The sequence below is a fragment of the Sturnira hondurensis genome, unplaced genomic scaffold (genome assembly GCF_014824575.4).
Source record: "Sturnira hondurensis isolate 20B ecotype Veracruz unplaced genomic scaffold, ASM1482457v3 Scaffold0003090, whole genome shotgun sequence".
Classification (NCBI taxonomy): domain Eukaryota; kingdom Metazoa; phylum Chordata; class Mammalia; order Chiroptera; family Phyllostomidae; genus Sturnira; species Sturnira hondurensis.
The window spans coordinates 7,834,744-7,856,957 of NW_028075721.1; the positions used below are offsets into that span (position 1 = coordinate 7,834,744).

Sequence of the window (22,214 nt, forward strand, 5' to 3'; positions counted from 1 at the left end):
ATGAGAAATTTACACAGAGGGTATGCCAGTGGCCAGTATATGAAAAAATGTTCAACTTCTTTCATCACCAGAAAAATTAAAATCAAGCTGTGATAAAACTATACTATGCCAAAATGGCACAATTTTAAAAAGATAGGCAACATAGACAGTTAGCAAGGATGTAGAGGACATGAAACACTCATAAATTGCTGGTGGTGGGAGTGTAAATGGGTACAACCACTTTGGAAAACTGTTGGCCAGTATTTACCAATGCTGAGCATACACACACACACACCGATCACTCAGCAACCACTGAGCATTTTATGTCAATGCCCAGTCTGTCCCTCTCAGGTATATATATTTCATGGGTGAGGATAAAGGGGTTTCAGAGAAGGTAAAACACTTTTCCCAAGATCTAGGATTCATGCCCACGTCTGTCTTGCTCTAAATCCCTGTTCTATGTACAAGTTTCTCTCTCAGAGAACACATGAGATATTTGGGACTACAAATCCAAAGAAGGCAAAAATCACCAGGGTAGAAAAACAGAAAGCCAGGAAAATGCCCAGGGAACGAAGTGAGAATAAAAATTCTGAAGTATTTTTACCAGAGAAAAATCTCTAGAATTGCAATACCTTATACCCCTACTTCACAAAACAAGTCATCAATCACAAAGTCAACCAAGAGAAGAGCCAGTTTAAATTCCAGATTCTCCTGTTCCCAGTTCCACATGTTTGGTTTTGCCCTTTACAACCTTCCATTCCCAGTCTCTTCCAACAACTGTACTTTGATTGAACACCGAACCACACTGATTTGACATAGAAGTTTCTTGCCCTGGCTGGTGTAGCCCAGTGGATTGAGTGTGGGCCTGCGAACCGAAGGATCGTGGTTTGATTCCCAGTCAGGGCACATGTCTGGGTTGCAGGCCAGTTCCCAGCAGGGGACACACGAGAGGCAACCATACATTGATATTTCTCTCCCTCTCTCCTTCCCTTCCCCTCTAAAGATAAAGAAAATTTAAAAAAATAAAAAAAAAGAAGTTTCTCCATGCATTCCTCAAGACGGACAAAGCAAACAAACGGACAGAACACCAGGGTTCTAATTCTGCCACATTAATGATCAAATTTGATTATATGCAGAGGTGACTGATCACCTGTTGAGTATGTTAAAATAATTCAATCCGACAGGAGGCCCTTATTCTTCCAAACTCTGGTGCCTCATATCTGTCTCACGCTTCCCCGCGTGTGTCTCTGGGTCTCAGAGCACTTTTGAAACATCGCACTTGTACTCTTGAGGCATTTTTGTTGCATTGCTGTGGACTATTTAAATCTCCTCTAAGTCTGTCATCAATTGAGGTGCTCCAACAGTTTCAACTAGAAAGCTAAAGTCTGGCCCAGCAGGGAGGCATTCAAGCCTCATGCAAGTCAGCAGAAGCTGAAGTGACAGCCTGTTAGCAATCTAAAATCACTCGGAGGCCACAACTGCCAATTAAAACAGACTGTCGTGGTAACAGATGCGCATCTGGTATCTTCCATTCGGAAAGAAAAATTAAAAAGACGTTACCTTTCTTAGTAATGAAAAACTCAGATATAAGCCTGTGATGTTTTAGTTTGGGTTTTGCTTAAATTATATATTCTCCCATGAGGCCTTTCGACATTACAGTGTTTCTTTTTTATTGTTTTTTTTAATAGTCATGAAATGTTCATAACAAAACAAGCCAGGCAGAAGTCAGAATTCATGATTCAGAGGTGCTCTAAAAGCTGCCCATTATTCTCGTCTCATCTCCTGCAAAAACAGAGTTGGGGGAGAGTCTCCGAAAGCGGCTATTTTGATGAAATGTCTGTGATCTGATTTCTGCAAAAGCGTTCCCGGACAAGGACTCTCAGATCTAAGATCAAGAGACAGAGACGGAAAGAGAAGAGGAAACAGAGGTAGGAAGGGACAGACACGCATACACTATCTCAACTCCTGAGACTGAAGCTTGAGTCTTACTTTATACTCATAACCTCCCCTATACGATCAAGTTTTTGAACCTGTAGATTGTTTAGTAAATTGTACTTGGTTAGAGGAAGACACACCAAGGTTATCTTACCTTTTATGATAAGGGTATCAGAATAACTAATCATCCATTTAGAGAGATATGTCTCTGTTCAAATGTTTAAACTCCTCTTTTGAGAAATCTGCTCTCAGGACTTCATTTATTATGTCCGGCAATACCCACATATACCTTCATTGTAGTAACTAATATGAACCATGTTGTTGATTGTCATAGCTTACTGTCATACATCCCTTAATAAACTTTGGCATATTTCTTTCCAATTCTTATCCACGACTCAAACTAGTACCTATCGCAGAAAGAACACCAAATAAAACTTTGATGACAAAGTAAGTGCTATCATGAGAATCCAACAGAAAATTATCTGGAAGTAAACTGTAGTCATTTCCATCAATAACTTACTGATTAATCTCTTTGATTTTGCCTGGAAACCTCAATGTCTCCTCGTGTGCAAAACCTGTGTTCTCTATTTTTTCATTTCTTTAACAACGGGTGGCCTAGATAAGTTCAGCAGTATTAATAAAAAGCATTTCCCACACTTCATTGCACGCACGTGTGTACAATCAACTCCTCCGGAAAAGCTAGACCTTACCCATGTTAGCCAGGTACCACCCATTCCCCACATCTCCTGCTCACCATCTGGCCAACAATAGCTTTTGATGTCCCTTCCTTACCAGGCATGCCGTCCACCTGTCTTCTCTTTGCTTAGTTCAGCCTCTCTTCACACGGCTCCTCAAGCACGCTTTCAGACAAGGAGATGAGGTCTGTGAACCAGAAGAAGGAGTGTCAATAGAGAAAAAAAGCAACACATGTGTGTGGTGTGCAATGCCTTGTGGCTGGCACTGTGTATCCAGCGCATGAGGTGAATTACATCGCCCCTTCCCTTGCATTAAAATATGGAGTAGGCAATCTTCCCAAACATGAAGGTCTCAAAGATCTGTCTTTTAGTTCACAGAAAATTAGTATAAAAATGCATGGGCCTCTATTACACCATATTCTCCTTGAATGCCAGACCTTTGTCTTAATCATTTCTGAATCAAATCACAATAGTTAATCCATTCATGACTGTTAATGAATGAGAACAATGTGTTTAACATTAGACATCCCTGAACTTCACCCCACTATTATCTCCAAGGAAAATAAAGAATTATGATGTTTAAATATATGGTAAGTGAAGGAGATTTCACTTTGGGTGGTGAACACTCAATACAATATAGAGATGATATATTACAGAAGTGTATACCTGAAACCTACACAATTTTATTAACCAATGTCACCCCAATGAATTTAATTTAAAGTTTTAAAAAATCCCACCTCTTCCAAAAATAGTTACAATCATATATTATCAATTTCCTCATTTTTTTAGATAAGAAAGCTGAAGACCAGAGAATCTGAACAACTTGCCTAGTATTATACAGCTAGTAAATGGAAAAGGAGAGTTTCAAACACCAGTCCTATCCAAATTGCATAATCTGCGCTCTAACCATTGCACTTTTTTCTGTTTATTAGCTGAATCACTCAGGCGAGACATTTATGTCCTCTCAAATGGCATCTGCAACACAGGTGGCCCCAGACTTCGGAGTGTACCTTATTGATCGACATACAAGACACATACAGGTAAAAGTTAACTCGCTATACCTTACTCATTGGGAGGTATTCAACAGGACATTGGAGAAAAATCAGTCCGGTCTCTCTCAGATGGAAATCAGGGGTCCTGAGAGATCGCGTTATCTCCAGTCCCTCCAGCAAGTGATGGATAAATAGAAGTACAACCTAGTGTCTGCCCACAACGCTAGTCTTCTTTCTGCCACACCGCTCTGCCTCTCCTAATTAATTGCTGCTTCTATTATTATTAAGCTAGCTGCAGAATGGCCTTGATTTAATAATTCAACAAAGCTTTCACAGCACCCTACGTGCCAGTCCTTGGGATTACTTCTCGGGGAGGCAAAGATAAGGCATGTTCCCATTTCATATTTAACAAGCCCCCTGAAATGGAACGAGGGTCAGCCTTTGTGAGTTAGATAACACACACACACACACACACTTTGGTATTTGAAGAAAACTTCCCATTCATCCTCACATCTCACGTCTCCAGCCTCCTGCCCATGGCCTTTCTCCGGATTCTCTCCAGCCACAGTGATTAGGTTACAAAGCTCAGCTAATCCCGTTAGTGCTGGGATGACTTTTCTCACATATACGTGTCCCACAGCTCTCCGAACGCCAGGAGGAATTACTGGGCATTGAATTCACCTTGCCAGGAAGATGACAAACGGGGACAGAGGGAGGGTGGGAATGCCCAGCCGACCTGTTCTGTAACCTGTCCCTCTGAAGCCATCTTCCCTCTGCGGGTGACAGCGCAGGCCAGGAGGCGAGGCTAACTCTGCCCTTGAGAAACGGAGAGAGCCGAGTCGGTGTCAGCGGTTTCTCCCTGAGCAAACATTCTACTAATTCCACGGCCAGACAGCTTGCAGAATTGCCCGTGTAGGACTGCTGAGGTCTCCTTTCCCGTCAGGTTCACTTTGTATTTACTCAGCAAAGATGCACCTACCACAGAGTGCACCGGGAGACACCGTGTCAGAGTCATGGGGAGCCCACTTCACGGGTAAGGAGCATCCTCTGACCCAGCCCCCGGTTTCAATCACTTGCAGCAGTGGACTGCTGGTTGCAGCAATTGCTTCTTTCCCTCAAACCCTCGTCCTCCCCAGCAACACCCGAGTACGGTTGTTAAAGCACCTTGCTTCACACGGTGCCCTGCTTGGAGCAGCTCTCTGACACAAAGCCTATAGCAAACGATACATATTCTGAACGCACGCCCAAGAAATTGAAATTCGGTAGATCCCGTGCATGTCTCCAATTAAAAATCACTGACTGAGAAGAGGGACCACTTGCCTGTTCCATTCTCCAACTCAAGCAGAATTCCTAAAGTTAATTCATCGGCTCTTTCCTGAAGAAGTCCCCTGTCGCAGGCATCGTGCGGGACCAGTGCCTCTCAGCGGGTTGTCTGCAGACTGGCAGTGACAACAGCACCAGAGACTTGCTAGAATGTACATTCTTGGGCACCAACCCAGCAGCACAGGGCTCTGGGTTTCAACAGTCTTTCCAGGCGGTTCACGGAAAATTGGAGAAGCACTCCAGTAAACTACATGTCGCTCAAAGGCCAGTGGGAAGGCCATGGCAACCCTGAGATCTGCATATAATTGTAACACCTGGACTGCATGGCCAGGGGGTATGTATTAGTTTGCGAGAGCTGCCGTAACAAAGGACCGCAGACTGGGTGATTTCAACAACAGAAATTTATTGTCTCACAGTTCTGGAGGCTGGATGTCCACAATCAAGGTGTCAGCAGGGTAGACACCTTTAAGGACAATGAAAAAAGGATCTGTGTCAATCCTTTTCTGGGCATGTGGACAGCTGTCTTCTCCCTGGGTCTCTTCAAATCATCTTCCCTCTGCGTGAGTCACTACCCAAACTTCCCCTTTCCATAAGGACCAGTGTTGTTGTTGCTGTTTTAAGACATATAGCATGTCCCATCATTTCTCTAGTTAAAATGCTCCAAGACTTTCCAAGCACATTTGAAGTGAAATCCAGACCTGGTTGGTGTAGCTCAGTGGATTGAGCACCAGCCTGCAAACCACAGTGTCACCGGTTCAATTCCCAGTTCAGGGTATATGCCTGGGTTGCCGGGTCCCAGTAGAGGGCTAGGGAGCACAGGAGAGAGACAACCACACACTGACGTTTCTCTCCCTCTCTTTCTCCTTTCCTCTGTCCAAAAAAATAAAAATAAAAGAAAGAAATGAAATGAAATCCAACCTCTGTACCCCAGTTTCCAAAACCGTGCTCAGCATCTCCCTCTCTGACTTCAACTCACCCGACACTCGTTAGGCCCCATGGACTGCTGAATGCCTAACGAGGACTGTCTCCTTTACTCCTCACAGTAAAGCTTCCACACAGTGGCCGATCGAGAACACTAGCGATGAGGAATTCATCAAGTTCAAAACCTTGCCCAAGTGCACATAGCTGGTAAGTTCTACAATAGGTGCCTGCCAGAGTTTAACGACTAGCACTCGGCACACACCAGACTGAGACCTCCGCGCACGTTTACTCACTTGACGTGTATGTCAGCTCTGCGGGGTGTGATCGCCACCCTCATTTTATAGGGAAGACAACTGAGGCTCCGCAAGGTTTACCAACTAGCTTGTGGTCATCACACGGCCTGGGGTTGAAACCCAGGCTCCCCGTGCACGAGATTAACCCCAGGTGCACGGCCACGGCCTTATGACCACTTACGTTCTCCACACTTTGGCTCCTTGCAAGGCTGTTTAAGGATTAAAGTGCCAATGTATGCAAGAAATTTAAAAATATATACAAAATAAATTCCATTTAATCCCTCCAGTGAGAAGGAGTCTGGCAAGGGGCTTAAGTGTGTGAGATAAAATAAGAAACACAGACTTCCAAACCTGAGAGTAGGTTAACACAGGGTAAAGAAATAGAAATAACCTCATCCAGAAGGTAAATACAGAGTCATGCAAATGTATTTTTTATATGAAAAGCTCTGGGGATTAAGGGAGGGCAAACTGAAGACACAAATGACCTGAAGTCCAATGTCTTAACTCTACTGAACCCCAAACCATTTGATAGAAGTGAGGCGGTGATTCCACGATGTTCATTTTCACATCCTCTCCTGCTGCAGCAAACACCCAGCCTTCCTGGTGCAGACCTGGTAGCCAGAAGAGCGGTATGTGCTCCCTGGAGGAAGCCACCTGGCACCTGCCTCTGACGTGATGCAAAGCCTAGGCCCAGCTGTGTCTCACAGTTTTATCTGGAGGTGATTCACAGGACGGCAACTGTTCCTGGTCCAGCCAGGAGACACAAAAGCAGCAATGTGACTTACAAGAAAAATTAATTTTTCTATCTAAGTTGGCAACCACCATGACCAGTCAGGGACCTCCTGTCCCCGCTGCACCCCATGAACTACAGAGATGAAAAGACAAAATGTAACAATCTCTGTATCTCCCCTGAAAGCTACTGCAGCAGATGTAAGCAGCAAAAATGGATGAGTTATCCGCACTGATAATGTTTCTGTAGTGACCAAAGAGTCCCCTCTGTCCCCTCCTGACACTTGGTCCCCTGCCCACTCTATTCGGACCACCAGCCTTCTGTTTCTCCAGCTCCCCACGCTCTATTCTAGCTCAGGGACCTGAACATGTGTTTCTTCTGCCTAGAACACTATCCATCCTAATTGTGATGAGTTGAACTGTGCACCATGTACCCACCCCCCCAAAAAAGATACATTAAAGCCCTAACCCCAGGACCTCAAACAGTGACCTTATTTGGAAATGGGGGCTTTAGAAAGGTAATCAAATTAAAATAAGGTCATTCCGTGGGCTCTTATCCAATGTGACTTGTGTCCCTATACCAAAAAGAAATTTGGACATAGAGACAGACAAATGGAGAGAGAAGACAGTGTAAAGAGACAGAAAGAGAACACGACCAAGCCAAAGAATGCCTGAGGCTACTGGAAGCTAGAAAACCTGGAACAGGTCCTTCCCTGGAGCCCCCGGAGAGGATGGCCCGGCCCATGCCTTGATTTGAGACTTCTGTTTCCAAAGTGAAACAGTAAATTTCTGTGCATCCAAGCACCCAAACTGTGGTGTTTTGTTACAGCAGCCCTGACCACCAAATACACTGATTTTGGTAAAGCCTCTTCTTTTTACCTTTCAGCCTCAGCGTGGCATTCCCTGACCATCCCATCGAAAGCATCTCTGAACAATATCACGTCTGCACTTTTCGGTTTCCTTCAAAGTACTGAGCACAGTTGCTACATATTCAACCTCTCTTCTCTCTCTCTTCCTCTGTGTGTGTGTGTGTGTTAGTGTGAGTGGCTGTGTATACACGTATTGTAAATTTCACCAGAGGAGAAACTCTGATCTTCCTGTTCACACTTAATACTCCAAGCATCTGGCATAGATTCTAACGCGTAGCAGTTGCTAAAGAAATAAATATATTTAATGAATGGAGAAAAACCTAGAATAAAAAGCTGAAAATTTTTATTAAAAAAAAAACAACAAATGAATAAGTGCAAAAATAAAGCCTTCTGAGACATGTCCTGAATGTTCGGTAAATCTGCCCCATCAGGATGCAATGAAAAAGCATGGCCCCGGTGCAAAGCTGCTGCGAACTCCAGATACGATTCTTCCCTTTCTCCTGCTACCCAGCATCTCAGAACGTTCTGACTCACGTTACGTTTCTCCAGACTATGAGTGTGTAGGGAGTCACTCAATATTCATTTGGAGCCTCCGCTGGGCAGCTCTGTAGGCTTCTTTCTTACTGGGTAAGAAAGAATTGATCAGACAGGAGAGTGCTTCGTGAGACAGCAGGGAGAGTGAAGGGATCAGCAGAGAAGCTTGGCTGTGTTACTTAGCAGCCCCTGCTGGCACCCTCATGCCTGGAAAAATCAGACCATGGCTCAAAGGTCAGAAGTGAATAAATGCTAATATTGCACAGAAAACTGCCTCTGAGAAGGAGCTCTCTCCTTAGACCTGTACCCACCATGCAAATGTAGAAGTGTCTGCCTTTCTTTCCTCCCCAAGTCCTGAAGGTTGTAGATGTCTCACTTTCATGCCAGCAGTGGTGAGAATTTTGATCTTGGATTCCAATATTGGATTCCGCAGTTTAAAGGCACATGACCAAAAAAAAACAGAACACAGTTGGAGAGGGGTCATAGAGGTAAGGTTACAGAAACAAAGGGAGAAGGTGGACGTACAATCACGCAACACCATGATGACTGAAGGATGATACTTACCCTGGAAAACAAAATGCGTTGTGATCCATGGGGCTCAAGAGGAAAGAAGCAGAGCCAGCGAGTGTGAGAGTAGAGTGGACAGGACTTTGGCTCCAACTGTAGAACACCCCAAGTGCTAAAAAGACCTACACGGAGATGCATCTCTTAGGAGCAGCTTAGCTGCCCGTGTAAGAATGGGCCTCTCCCTGGCCTGTTTTACGTAGGAATCTGATACAAGAGTTAGACTGGGAAGTCAAAAGCTCCTCCAGACCTGAGACTGGGTGATTTCATAAATCCTACCCCGAGGTCCAGCCACTCTCATGTAACCACTTTGGGCTTCAGAGGGACCCCTAACATTTGCAGGCCTTATCATTTGTAGAATACCAAAGATGTCTACCTGGACTGATGAGGGAAATTCAAGAGTTGGGCATCTCTGTTCTTTTTATGTTAATATGTCCTTGCCCCAAAGGCTGGCCACTTGGCATAAAGAAGTAGCTGATCCATCGAATTTGTCTTTGTGTCTCTGTAATGTACCAATTTCTAGTCAATCTATAAGGTTCCAAGCAACTTAGAGTCATCCCTCATCTGGTTTCTCATCATCTCTCTGCAAGAGGAAGCCCAAGCTCCACACATCGAATCTTCCACGATCTGACATCTGCCTCTTTCTTTAGGCTCATCTGTATTTCTCTCTCCCCTCTCCACGTACTCCTATTAACCACTCTGCCAAGGCAGTCACCTCCTTCTTAAAGCTTCTAGAACACTCCTAAAGAAGTTGCTCCTCTGAGATTCTTGCACAGTATACAGGCTGCATAATAAACATGTTCCCATAACTGTCTGTATCACGCCATACCCTGAATATTCTATTCTACTGTGTGCTTCTCGGGCTTGGGGCTTGAATTATTCAAATCTAAATGTCCATTATTTAATAAATCACTGCACACAGGGTAGATCCTCCATAAAGACTTTAACTGCATCAACAATAACCTTAGTAGAATGAAATGAAATATACTACAGCTTTTCAAGCTGGAGACAACAAACAGCCTTTCTATAGATTCTAGTAGAACATACAAAGTAAGTTTTTTTAAAAAAATACTGTTTATAATTCAGTAAATGGATGTATTTTCCCTGGTATGAATATTTTATTCTTCAGAAATTATATTTATGCACTTAACTGGAACAATATTGTTCACGTGACAATATCAGTGTTTTGAGTCACATGTCTTCCAACTTTTCTTCTCTCCTCTCCTTGATTTTTACTTTTTATCTCATCCTTCAATTTCCACCTATGGCTCATCTCCAGTAACAAAGCTAAACTGCTCTTCCCCTCCCTTGAAGTCTTCCTTTCTCCTTCTAAAACATGTCTAAAGCCCACATGAGATGCCAGAGACAGGGAGTGTTGTACTGAAGACGCAGAAATGAGAGACACATGCTTTTTCCTTAGAGACCTTATCACCTCTTGGAGAGAAGAGACAAGTGGAGCAGTAACTAAAACACAGCCCAGTAAGTGTGAGAATGGGGAGTGATACAGATGGAGAGCTACTGGGCACAGCCATGGGCACTATCCTCACAATGACAACCTCTCCAGAGGAGGTGACTTGCAATTCCATTTTAATATCCTACCGTAAATGGACTTGCCCAAACCCTGATTGGAATCCATTTATTCTATAAATGGAAGATTAAGAGATAGTTAACTTCTATTTGCTGAGTTTAAAAATTCCTAAAACACTGGTGACAGAAGTCATAAGAAGCTTCTGTTCCTGTAGGAGCCTGTCATAGTTGTGTCCTCCATTCTAGTCACCTTCACAGTGGCCACTAATTGCTCGTACTAATATTGACCTTCAGCAATCCACATCAGCTGTTAGGAATGGCTAGGAAGAGAGTGAGCGTAGACAGAACCCCAGACTCATTTCCATAATGTAAATGTTCAGTCATTTAAAAACTGCTGAACTAAACAGCTATGTCCATCTACAAAATATTTGAAATTCAATCCAAAAACAGCATAGCTCTGTGCTTACTGACTTCAGAATATGCCCACAACATACTTTGAGTGGGAAGGACTCCACAGCACATCACATACCGTACTGTTTTACTGAGGTGAAAGGTGTACGATCACTGATGTGCATAAAGAGACCTAAAAAGGTATCTGGTGGGGGGGGCGGTAATCAAAACACATTGGTTTTGCACACCCTGGATGGGAAATCTGTGCTGCATTTATCACTCTCCTTTGTACAGTTGCGGGATTATTTGATTTTGTTTAAACCAGCACAACACTGGCAGAACAGGGGTAGCGTTTAAGAGCAGAGCTCCAGAATCTGACCTGGAAATTCAAGTTCTTTCATTTACTAACGTACAGACCACAAGCAAGCAGCCAATTCTTTCTGTGTTTCAAGTCCTCTTCTGTGAAACAGGAAGAGTAACAGGTGGTCTGAAGATTGAGAAATAGACCCCCAAAAATGCATTGAATGGCCTTGGGAACCTGTGTTTAATGAATTTTAATAATTGTTACAAAGATTACTTAACCAAAGTAATAAAAGTATAATTTAAATTACATGGCTTACTCCTCAAACCTTCAGTAAAATCTCAGAGCACTCCCCTGGCCAACCTAAACTGTAAACCAACCCCCCCACCCATCCACACCCCACCCCAACATCAGCACCTCTGTCTCTCTTATTTTTCTCCATGTCTTACCCTAGTTTGTTTTTCTTCCTAACACACTTTCTTTCATTCATTCATTCATTCCTGTTGAACTCTGCCCAATAGACTCTCAGGCCCATGAAGAAAAGGATTCTCATCTACCTCATTTATTGATGTACCCTTAGGACTTACATCAGTGTTGGTACATTGTAGACACTCAAAAAATATCCTCTGAATAAATTAAATGTTAATAGAGTTTACAATGACATGACAAATGGCATATACTAGACATACCCATTCAACTTGTCCTTTTAGTAGAAAGTGGCTTGACAAAAAAAAAATCTCAGTGAAACTGTATCAGGCTCTTGTACAAATTCATTGCCACTGATGGAACTGGAAATGGAGCTTGATCAAACAGGGGCCTGTGGCCCAGCCAGAGGATGGTACGCAAGTGTTCTCACTCTCTTTCTCACTTAATAAGGGCAAAGGAAAATAATTATGCCAACCAGACTGGCTTCTTCTGAAGCTTTTTCTAGAGATGTGGCAAGGATGAGCCAGGTGATAAAAGGAAGAAAGAAGACTCCCGGAGGAAAGAGAGCAGCCACAGAACAAAGTCAGGAGGGAGAAAAAGGGACCAGAGCCGTCCCAACCTCTAACAGGTCTCAGTCCCAAGTCCAGGCCAGAGCGACCACTCAAGAATGTACCACCACCTTCTTTGTGGTTTGTTTTCTGTTGGTTGGTTCATTTTCTTTAAATGAATTCCTGGTCCTTACAGTCCAAAGAGATAAATTAACATCTGAAAATAGATTAACTAGAATAAGTAGTATACAAAATTGTACTTGAGTATAATCACAGTTATCATTATTGTTGCTTTTAATATCCTTAGAAAAAAGACTAGAAAGAAATGAGCCATCATGGTATGCAACAAATGGTTTCTTCTAAACCGTGGAATTAAGTTACAATTACTTTTCTTGTGTAACATATTTCAATATTTACCTTCCAAATTTGTGATGATGAATAGCAAACATTTTAGGTACTTAAATACCACTGTGAAGTAAGTACTGAATACTGATATCATTGTTTGCGCACTTATTAATCAAGAAAACTCAAATAAAGTGCCTACCATTTGCCACATATCTCTATGAAATAGTGAGTAAGATGATGTCGTTAGTAAGTTTCAAGAGTTATTTTGAATCATTGGCCAGAATATCCTTAGAAATTAATACTATATTTATATTTTAAAACTATTTTAATTCCAATAACGCTTTTTTATGTGGAATTAATTGCTTTTGAGAAGACAAGGTGTAGAAAAACCTTTTTCAGCTATATCCTCAGAATTTGGTGTTTTTACCTGTAGAATAAGATGAAGGTCAATGTGTTAATTCCACTCTCATTAATATTATGACTCTAATTATTATAATTATACATTTTATGGCCTCTTTCATTTTGAATTGCAGTAACTAACATCTTTGTCTATGAGCAGATTAACTCTGCACTGTGTCTGATGAAAATTTCTAGATGAAAAATAAAGTACATTGTCATAATGGGGTTTGCATATCTCCCCATAAAGTGGAATGAAACTAACGGGATTGGTTTTCCCTTCCTTTAAATTCGATATAATCTTCACGGAACAGAGACTGACTGAAAAGTCCTGAAATTATCTCCCCCACAATGAGAAGAGCGACAGTATCTGAGCCAGTGGTTCCAGTGAGTGCGTTCAATTTTGAAAGGCCAGTTAGATAAGGGAATATTGGCACGACTCTCAAGATATTCATCCTCCAATTAACAATGTCATTTTCTGTTTTTCTAACTGGAGACTGGGAACCTTGTCTTGGCACCACCAGCCTCTGCTTGGAGCTTATACTTTTCACAGGTGGCGACTGTGCCAGTTCCACAGCTTCGGAAAAATGTGGGGGTAGGTGATGGCAGGCGACGGGCAGAATGAGGATAACAACATAGAGATAAGCACCGAGGCCATACTATTTCTTTAGGCTCGACTATGCCCAAGTTCCAACTTTACGGGAGCCATATTTTAGAAGAAGGCAAATCTCTATCTGAACGCACTAATAAAAGTCAACTACACAGGTTTTCCAGTGCCTTTCTTTGACTCTGTGTGGTATAACGAACAGACATCTAAGGAAATAAAGGAGGTGGTGAAGGATCAAAAATAAACCAAACTTTTCTGTCGGGGATTTTAGGCTTGGAACTGAGGTTAGCGGTCGTGTTGCCCACTTCACTGTGGTAGATCACAGACATGTTACGGACACCTGGCAAATTTTAATCTTACATATGTTTATGGGGGGGGCGTGGGATGCATGTGGATATGTGTGCTATACACTTGCATGTGTAAAACATTTGGAATGGCTTGCTTGCTTCAGCAGCACATACCCTGAAACTAGAACAATACGAAGAAGACTAGCGTGACCCCTGTATAAGGAGGACACACTAATCTGTGAAGCGTTTCGTATTTTTGGTACTGAAGATAGTGATGGGAACACTAGGTAAAGCATAGGGTTGTCTAACCACTAAGTTCGACAGCTCACACCAATACAAAATGAAATTGAAAGAAAACAAAGAAATTCAGGTGGCACATCCCACACTACTCTTTGTCAATAAACTTCTTTACAACCCAGTATAGAATAAGTTCCTAATTTGGAAGATACTAGAGAATTACCTCAAGAAAAAAATCAAGACAAGGGGATGTTGTTTATCAACAAGGCTATTCTGGCCTGCAGATGATACCTTAACCTTCCATCCCAGTTACCTGCCCTCTGGTTATACCAAGCAACCAGAAAGCAGCCAATCTCAGACATTACCAACCATTTGAATTCTAGCCAACAGCCTACTTTCCGGTCATTTTTTCTGAACAACTATCAGAAGGACAACTGCATTTCATGCCTGTCCTAACATATTAGGACATGTCCAGGGGCCATTTTTAGTTTTTCTACTCTACAGAAAACTCTAACAAGGGACCTGTTGGCGTGTCCAGTGTCGGAAACTTGGACATCGATCTGCATGTAAGCATCAGACACCAGCCACTGAGCCTACTTTTGACTGTTCCAGGAAGGTCAGATGCTGATCCATCAATAACTGCAAACAATGACAAGAAGACAAAGTTATCTGATGAGAACTGGATAGAACCTGCCACAAGAAAGAGCTTATCTTTGCAGAACACATGCAGTGTTTCTCTGTAAAATATGTCTTTGGAGTGAAAAGTAATCATGTCCACCCATTTAATGGATGGGGAGTCCATGTATTCAAATTTTATCTGGACAAATCTAGAAAAAAGAATAGATGTCTTTGTGTCTAGATAGGAAAGAGGGTGGAGGGATAAATATGTCCAATATCAAACAGACTGAATTTTTAGGAGACAGACCAAAGTAAGTTGAGGAGACACTTAAAGACTGCACAAAAATATTCAGAACAGCTGTATTTATAGTAGTTGAGAAGCAGAAGCAACCCAAATGTTCACCAATAGGAGAATGGCACACTCATATGTGAATTATTGATTACTTCAGATACTGCAAGAATAGTATAATCATGCAGTTTGATATATTGTGGTTTATTAATACAATGTTGAAGTTTTTAAGTTAGCAAAGTGATGATACACCAGCAAAATGGAAAACCTCAAGATTTCTATTTTGAGGAAAAAGTCAGAAACAAAGGAGTGCATACTCTATGGTTCCATTTATATTGAACTCTCAGAACAGGCAAAACTAATACAAAAAAATTTGAGTAGTTATCCTCCTTGGGCATAAATAGTTGTACCTCTCATTCTACATATAATGAAAATGAAGCTGCTGAAGTGGATTGGTAAGGTTTGAGAGTAATTAGCAAGAAAACTGAGATCTGAATTCCCAGACACAGGCTGCCTCCTCTGGGCTCATATTTATTGTCAACACACGCTTTCAGAGCCTACCCTTTCATTCCAGGTGTTATGTGAGGCATGAAAATCAAATGATAAAAATAAACTTGTCCTATGCCCACCTGGCAATAAAGTGTAGAGGGTAGAAACGTATCAACATTTACTGAAAACCAAATGTATAGGATTCAGTACATAGAATAAAAATTCTGAAATAGGTATAGGTGGTCCATCTCACACCTATAAGCCCTCGCCCTGACCCTACCCAGGAAGAGAGGAATTTACTAGGCCGTAATGTCAGCCTTGAGTGCTGATTTTCTCTAAGAAGGATGCAGAGGCTGGAGATCTGGCCTTGAATGCGGCCACGTGAACAGAGCCCGCCATTTTCTGCCACATTTCTAAAGCCCTCCTCCGTCCCACAAAGTCAAATCTCCCCGACGTTGGGAAATCTAAGAATGTATTTCTCCTCTTTGTAAAGCTATTGTTCTTATTACCTTGTCACTCCAAGCTTCAGTTGTTTTGGCATCTACTCGTTTCCCTCGCAATACTGTGAACTCCTTGAAGGCAGGGCGTTACCCCATTCGTCTCCATATCCACTGCGCATACGCCCCCACGTGCCCTCTGCCTGCAACTCTCCACTCTGCCTGGCACCCCTGGCTACCACCCCCCGCTACGCCCTTCCTCCAGCACCCGTGGGCCTTTCTGATGCACAGGTTCTACAGCCCTGCAGTGGCCCCGATGAAGGCTTAGAGCGAATGTAGGACATGCATGCACTGATTTTTAATTAGACCTGTCCCCAAGCCCCAGATGTCAACCCAGGACCTCCAAATTATGCTCGGTAGTTCATCATCAGCCCTACATCTTCCAGCCTAGAGATCAGGTCAAACCTCAGGCTCTTGAAAGAGGGAGGTAATGCGGAAAGGATAAAACTTTATCTGATTCAGTATGGGGAGAGAGAGTGAAGAAGGTGAAGCAGGTCACATGTCCAGTGACAGAAGGAGATTAGAATCTGGCTGGTGAGCACACGGTGCAATATTCACAATATACAGAACATCATTAACCAATGTTACCCCAATAAATTTAATTGAAAAACAACTTTACCTGATTGCATTGCCCTTGGCCTTCGGGAACCGGCCACGTGAACAAACAAAGAAGCAAATATCCCTAAGGGCTAAATCCTAAAGTTCTCATGTGAAATTATGTAATAGAGCAAACTAAAAAATGGAGGATAATTTTTTTACAGATTTCACTTATTTATTTTTTTTAGAGAGAGGGGACAGGAAGGAGAGAGGGAGAGAAACATCAATATGTGGTTGCCTCTTGCACATCAATATGGGGACCTGACCCGTAACCCAGGTGTGCACCCTGCCTGGGAATGGAACCAGCAACCCTTGGTTTCGCAGGCTGGCCCTCGATGCACTGAACCACATCAGCCAGGGTGAAATATAATTTTTGAAAGGTACAAGATAATATTTTGAAAGATAATTCCCACACAAGACACCAAGTATTGAGTACACTGTGGCAAAATAGCCGATGAAGACACAGACAACTCACACTGACTTTGCTGTCAGAAAGATAAAGAAAAACCTGACGCCTGAATTTCTCCCCTGTCTTTTCTATTCAACCACATTGAATGTGTAAACAGTAGTTCAGGTGGAAAGAGCAGAAATGATGTATGTGTCTGGCTAACATTACCAGCTCAATCGGATGGGAAAGTGTACCTTCCAGGCTGCCTGTGGCCCCAGCGTGGACCCATTAAAGACCCTCCTTCCCTCCCGCATCCCCTCTCCTACTATTATCCGACCAGAAAGTCATATTGGAGCCTCAGGCATGATAAAAGAGAGGTTTTGATATTCTCTTACTATTGTTGTTTGGTTTTGTTTGTAATTTCTTCAAACACACAACATGTCATTGAGAGCATTTTTGGATTTCAACATAATGGTTGAAACAAATAAAACTTTAAGCCCAGAGGTATTATGACTCTTTTGCCATAAGCATGTATTCAGCCTAAGAGATTTACTCAGGGTACTTCATTTTTTCAAGTTCAGTCACGGGTTACAAAGAGCCTTCATTATGAAAATTTAATTGAATCACGTGGTTTTGCGTCAATATGCACTGTGAAATATTTTGTTTCTACCAGTTGGAAAGATATTCTTATTTAGGCTTGTAAAATCCTATAACTTTAATTCTACTCTACCTTCCGAAATAGATCTGGGTTTTGGCAAATGGAATAAGTAGAATTTTTTTCCTTGTAATTCTTTTTATTTTCCTAAAAAAAAATTGGTGCAACATGAAAAATGAAGCAAGACTGGAATAAATGGCTGTCAACTCAACAAATCTTAAGTAAATTTTATGCCTGGTGCTGCCATTGATATTCAATATCACTAGATAGTTTACCTTGAATAATCACTGATGGACATTGATTTTGTCTTTGCTCTTCACAGCACAGCAAAATTAATGTGAAAGTCAGACTCAAATGAGTCCCAATGGTGTCCTCGGTTCTCTGCTGAGAAGCGCATTTCAAATACAGAAGAAATGCAACCAGCTGAGACCCGGGGTGTCTTGTGTTGTAACAATTAATGGATATAAATAGCCCTCACAGGACAGCTCAGGTTACCTTTACATCAGCTTTGGAGGTGAGACTTCAAAGCAGTTCATTGAGGTTAATATGGAAGGCTTTTATAATCTGATTAATCCTCACCAATTAAAATGATGATGTTTCTCTTTTTTCACATTATATTTTCATAACTACTCTTTTGGGGATGTGGATGTAACAGTGAAATGTCAACAAGGGTACAATAATTGCTTAGGAATTTCAAGTCAGGGAAAAATGATTTTCTGAATGTAGTTTTAAAAAAAAAACTAAGAAGAAGCAAAAGCTAGAATGTAATGTAGCGTTTAGTGGGGATACAGCAGCGAACATGGGGAACGGCACAGCTCTTAGCCCCGACTCGGGAAGGCATGTGGCCGACCTGTTGTGCTGACCTGTTGTGCTGACAGCGCCTGAAACTCCACTCGATCAAGTCTTCCTCTCAGACTCACTCAGATCACTTGACAGTGACAGAAGACCAAAAAAACCCACAAGCAACTAGTCTACATGAGCTGTGGACTCTTAGAGATGTTGAATTTTCAAAGGAATGTTTCTTTGTTTTTACATCTCCCGGCACCTACCTCAACCCACCAGCCCAAGGAGGTAGACAGATGCTCAGAAATGTTAAAGCGTAACAAATAAGAGACTTGCCTGACATTATCTTTGTGTAATGGGAATAAGAGTACCTAATTATCCGTATAGTTAGTGGTGCCCTGTTCCTAACCTTGGCTCTCACTTCGAAGCTCCACACTTATTAATGGTGTTTTTATGACAAACACATGCAGCTCTCTGCCTTCTCCCAAGCATGCTTAGGCCGTGCAGAGCCAGCCATCACTGCTACGTAAGGAGTATCACCAGGAACAGCCCTCAGTGAATGACAGCCGAGATTGGTGGGGGCACTACTCAGCATCTTCGGATCTTAGGTGGGAGAACACTGGGATACTCAGCGATGTTGCCCCCAGTTCCTGAGTGGGACTGGCCCCAAGGCTCACAGCAGAAATCATCTGATGCACGCAGCCTGTATTTCCGTCCTCTCTTCCCTGTGTCATATGTGCATCCCCTACTGATGACTCCGGAGTCGCCTTCCAATGCTTCATCTCATCATAGGTCTTCTTCTAGGGAAACCCAAATTAAGACACAATGTCTGCTCACATTCCTCTGGATGCTAATAATAATAATAATTAATGATGATAATAATAAAGTGCCACACTGAGTTTTAAAAGGCAATGCAAACAGGCAGCTGCAATGCTCAATCTTAGTACCCGCAGCGTAACACTGTTTCATGACACAGCATATTACAAGCAACTAGTTTAACTGTGCATCTCTTGTAGGTGTTTGGGTTGTATTCCTGGGCTACAGCTGTGATCACAAGAGCAAAGATTTTCAACGCAGTTCATCAGATTGCTTCATGGACAGGAGAAAAATTCAATCATTTATCTCCAATGCTTTCCTGGCCCAATCTTTTCCCTTGAGCTGCCTGTACCACACAGAATGAGGAAGAGATTTGGCCATTATTTGGTACAGTTTAATCGAAATAGATGGCAAATCAAACAGTGCAAGACATAAAGTTACACGGGGGCCAGACTGCATCTGTGCGGATGATCCGGCTGCCAAATCAGCACTTTGGTCCCTGACTCTGTCCCACCCTCAATGGGACCAGATGGATCATCATTTTGGATTTTCATTCTATCATTTTCACAGTTTTGATCAACTGGATTGATGTTCTCACTCTCAGTCTATGTCAGTGCTTTGAAATATATTACATCAACTATTAAGACTAGATTATCTCTCTGTTTAAAGTGAATCTTCCGCCCTGGCTGGTATAGCTCAGTGGACTGAGTGCGGGCCTGCGAACCACACAATTGCGGTTCCATTCCCAGTCAGGGCACATGCCTGGGTTGCAGGCCAGTTCCCGGTTCCCAGCAGGGGACACACAAGAGGCAACCACACATTGATATTTCTCTCTCTCTCTCTCCTTCCCTTCCCCTGTAAGATAAATAAATAAAATTTAAAAAAATTTAAAAATAAAGTGAATCTTCCCATTAATAACTGATAAAGGGGGAAGGGACAAACACGAGAGATAGTAAAGGATCCTTGAACCTCCATACTGCTGATTAAATTTATTACTAATTGTGTGACCTCGAACAAAGTTCTTGATCCCTCTGGGCTATTTGTTTATCTAAAGAATGGCAGTAACACCCCTAATTTTCAAGGGCTTCAAGGAAGTTAGCAATAATAATTTAGCGTTGCTAGTACACCGCAAGTGTTCAGAGCTGTACTTTTTGTTCTGGTATTGCTCAACCTTTCCAGCCTAATTTCCGGTCCAAATTGTATTAATTGCCTCTGAAACTGATTATGCTTCCTTGGAAAGCTTGGCATTCCAATGTTGCTCTCAATTCCCACAGGACCAAGTTTCGCCAAGGCTTTCAAATGCTTACAGTTTCCATCAAGTCAATGAATAAAACTTGCAGGGGGCAGCTCACGAGGGAGACGGAGCTGGAGGAGCCCATTTCCCTGAGTGAAATGGTCTCCACGGAACAGGAATGCAATCTGAAGATAAAGCTAACCATTTAATTAAGTGGAATGTGCCACTAATCTAGGAAGAAACGTGAATTTGAAATTACTATTTTGGAGTTTACACTTTAGAAGTCGGCCTCCTAAATTGCCAGCTGTAAAAACCGGCTATTACAGCATTGCAAAAATTAAATGAGATAATGTAATTAAGTCACTGAGAACAGTCGCTGGCACAAAAGGCACTCAAATATGTATGACAACTTCTTAACAAAATGAAAACATGAAGTCGCATTACCATCCGTTCGGTATCATGGCACAAGATAATCTGGATTGACAGTACATATACCGCTTTATCTTAATGTTATACACCAGGGATATTAAATATGTAACAGCCTTATACAGTGAAGGCCCAGAGACATCATTCGTAATGAAGCAGAATTTTAAATGCCTTTTTCATTTTCTTGCCCATAAACTACATTTCCTTTCTCTCTTGAAACTAAACAGCTGGAGGATCTTCCCAACCACTTATTGTCCGTGATTTAAATTTAAGATTTCTGGTTTTGAAAGAACAGAATACGCCCGTCTTCGGACTCGTTTCCTCCTCTGGACTCAGACTGGTAGCAAGGATACCTCCATGGTACCCAGCCCTGTTCGGGAAGGCGACCCAGGCCCACAGAGAACAAATCAGGTCTAGAAAGCATCCCCAAACCCTCCACTTGGGATCTGCAGCCCCGCGAGGCATGAAATCCAAGTAAGATAAGAGATGTCTTCTATCTCATGAAATGTCCACAGGATGGTGACATTTCGGGTCCACGCCACAATAACACAACCCGTGCACACGCACAAATACACACACACGCACGAGATTATAGGAGGCACTTGTATACAATGTGCCTTTCAACTTAATTATCAAAGTTTCTACCCAGCAACTGGCTGGAAAGTTAGTGTTACATACGAAGAAACTTTTCTTTCTTTCTCTTTCTCTCTCTCTGTCTTTCTTTTTTTAGAGTAAAACATAATCGTCTGTATTGTGACCTGTTCCCACATGCTCTTTCACTACCTGTGAAACTTTTCACAGAATAGTCACCACATTCGGATGGTGCCGAATATTCCCAAACTCTCTCTCATTTCTACGCACATAATCAGTGACAAAGTGAACCGACTCCATCATAGCTACAGGTTAAACGATTGGCTTCGTCCTTCCGCCTTTGTGCAGATGAATCCCGCCGCAGTTCTAGACCCAGAACGCCATTACTTGATAAACTACGAAGAAGTTCCAGTATGTTGCACGGAAAACCTCAGCAGAAAAACCTTCCTAAGGTTTTCCTGAATATCTCTGAATATGCCCGGCTTAGTTAGAAATGGACGGTTATTTTCACAACAGTTCACTCTTCCTCCGGCCTCCTCCCTTTATTTAGTCTTACTATAACTTGACAGCCAGGAGCATTACACTAGTAATCCTTCCAAACTACCCACTGTCGACACACGTAGAAAGTCTTTGCATGAAGCGCTTTTTCTTTTCCATCAGGCATGCCCATTAAAAAAAATAAAGAATCTGAATTAGCAGGAATGTCGCTGAATGATGGGTCACTTAATAATTCATAAGAAAATAAACATGGCATAAAAGATTATTGCAAATTTGCAATTAGCATTCCCCTTAATTACAGCCGAAGAAGGGAGCTGGCCCTGTGAGGCGCTAATTGAGGTGAAGGTGGGAGGAGGGAGCCCACATTCTGGAAGCACAATTCCTGGGTTTGGTCAGCTTGACCCTCCTCGGCCCTGCAAATGAACCCAGCACTCA

The 22,214-nt window shown here is 42.4% G+C and overlaps 1 non-coding gene across 1 annotated transcript; it reads left to right on the forward strand.

The window, feature by feature from the left end:
* Positions 1–13,816: 13,816 nt before the first annotated feature.
* On the forward strand, positions 13,817–13,919 carry LOC118983979 (U6 spliceosomal RNA). The gene has a single exon (XR_005065833.1). It is a non-coding gene; the product is annotated as a U6 spliceosomal RNA (small nuclear RNA).
* The last annotated feature ends 8,295 nt before the right edge of the window (positions 13,920–22,214 follow it).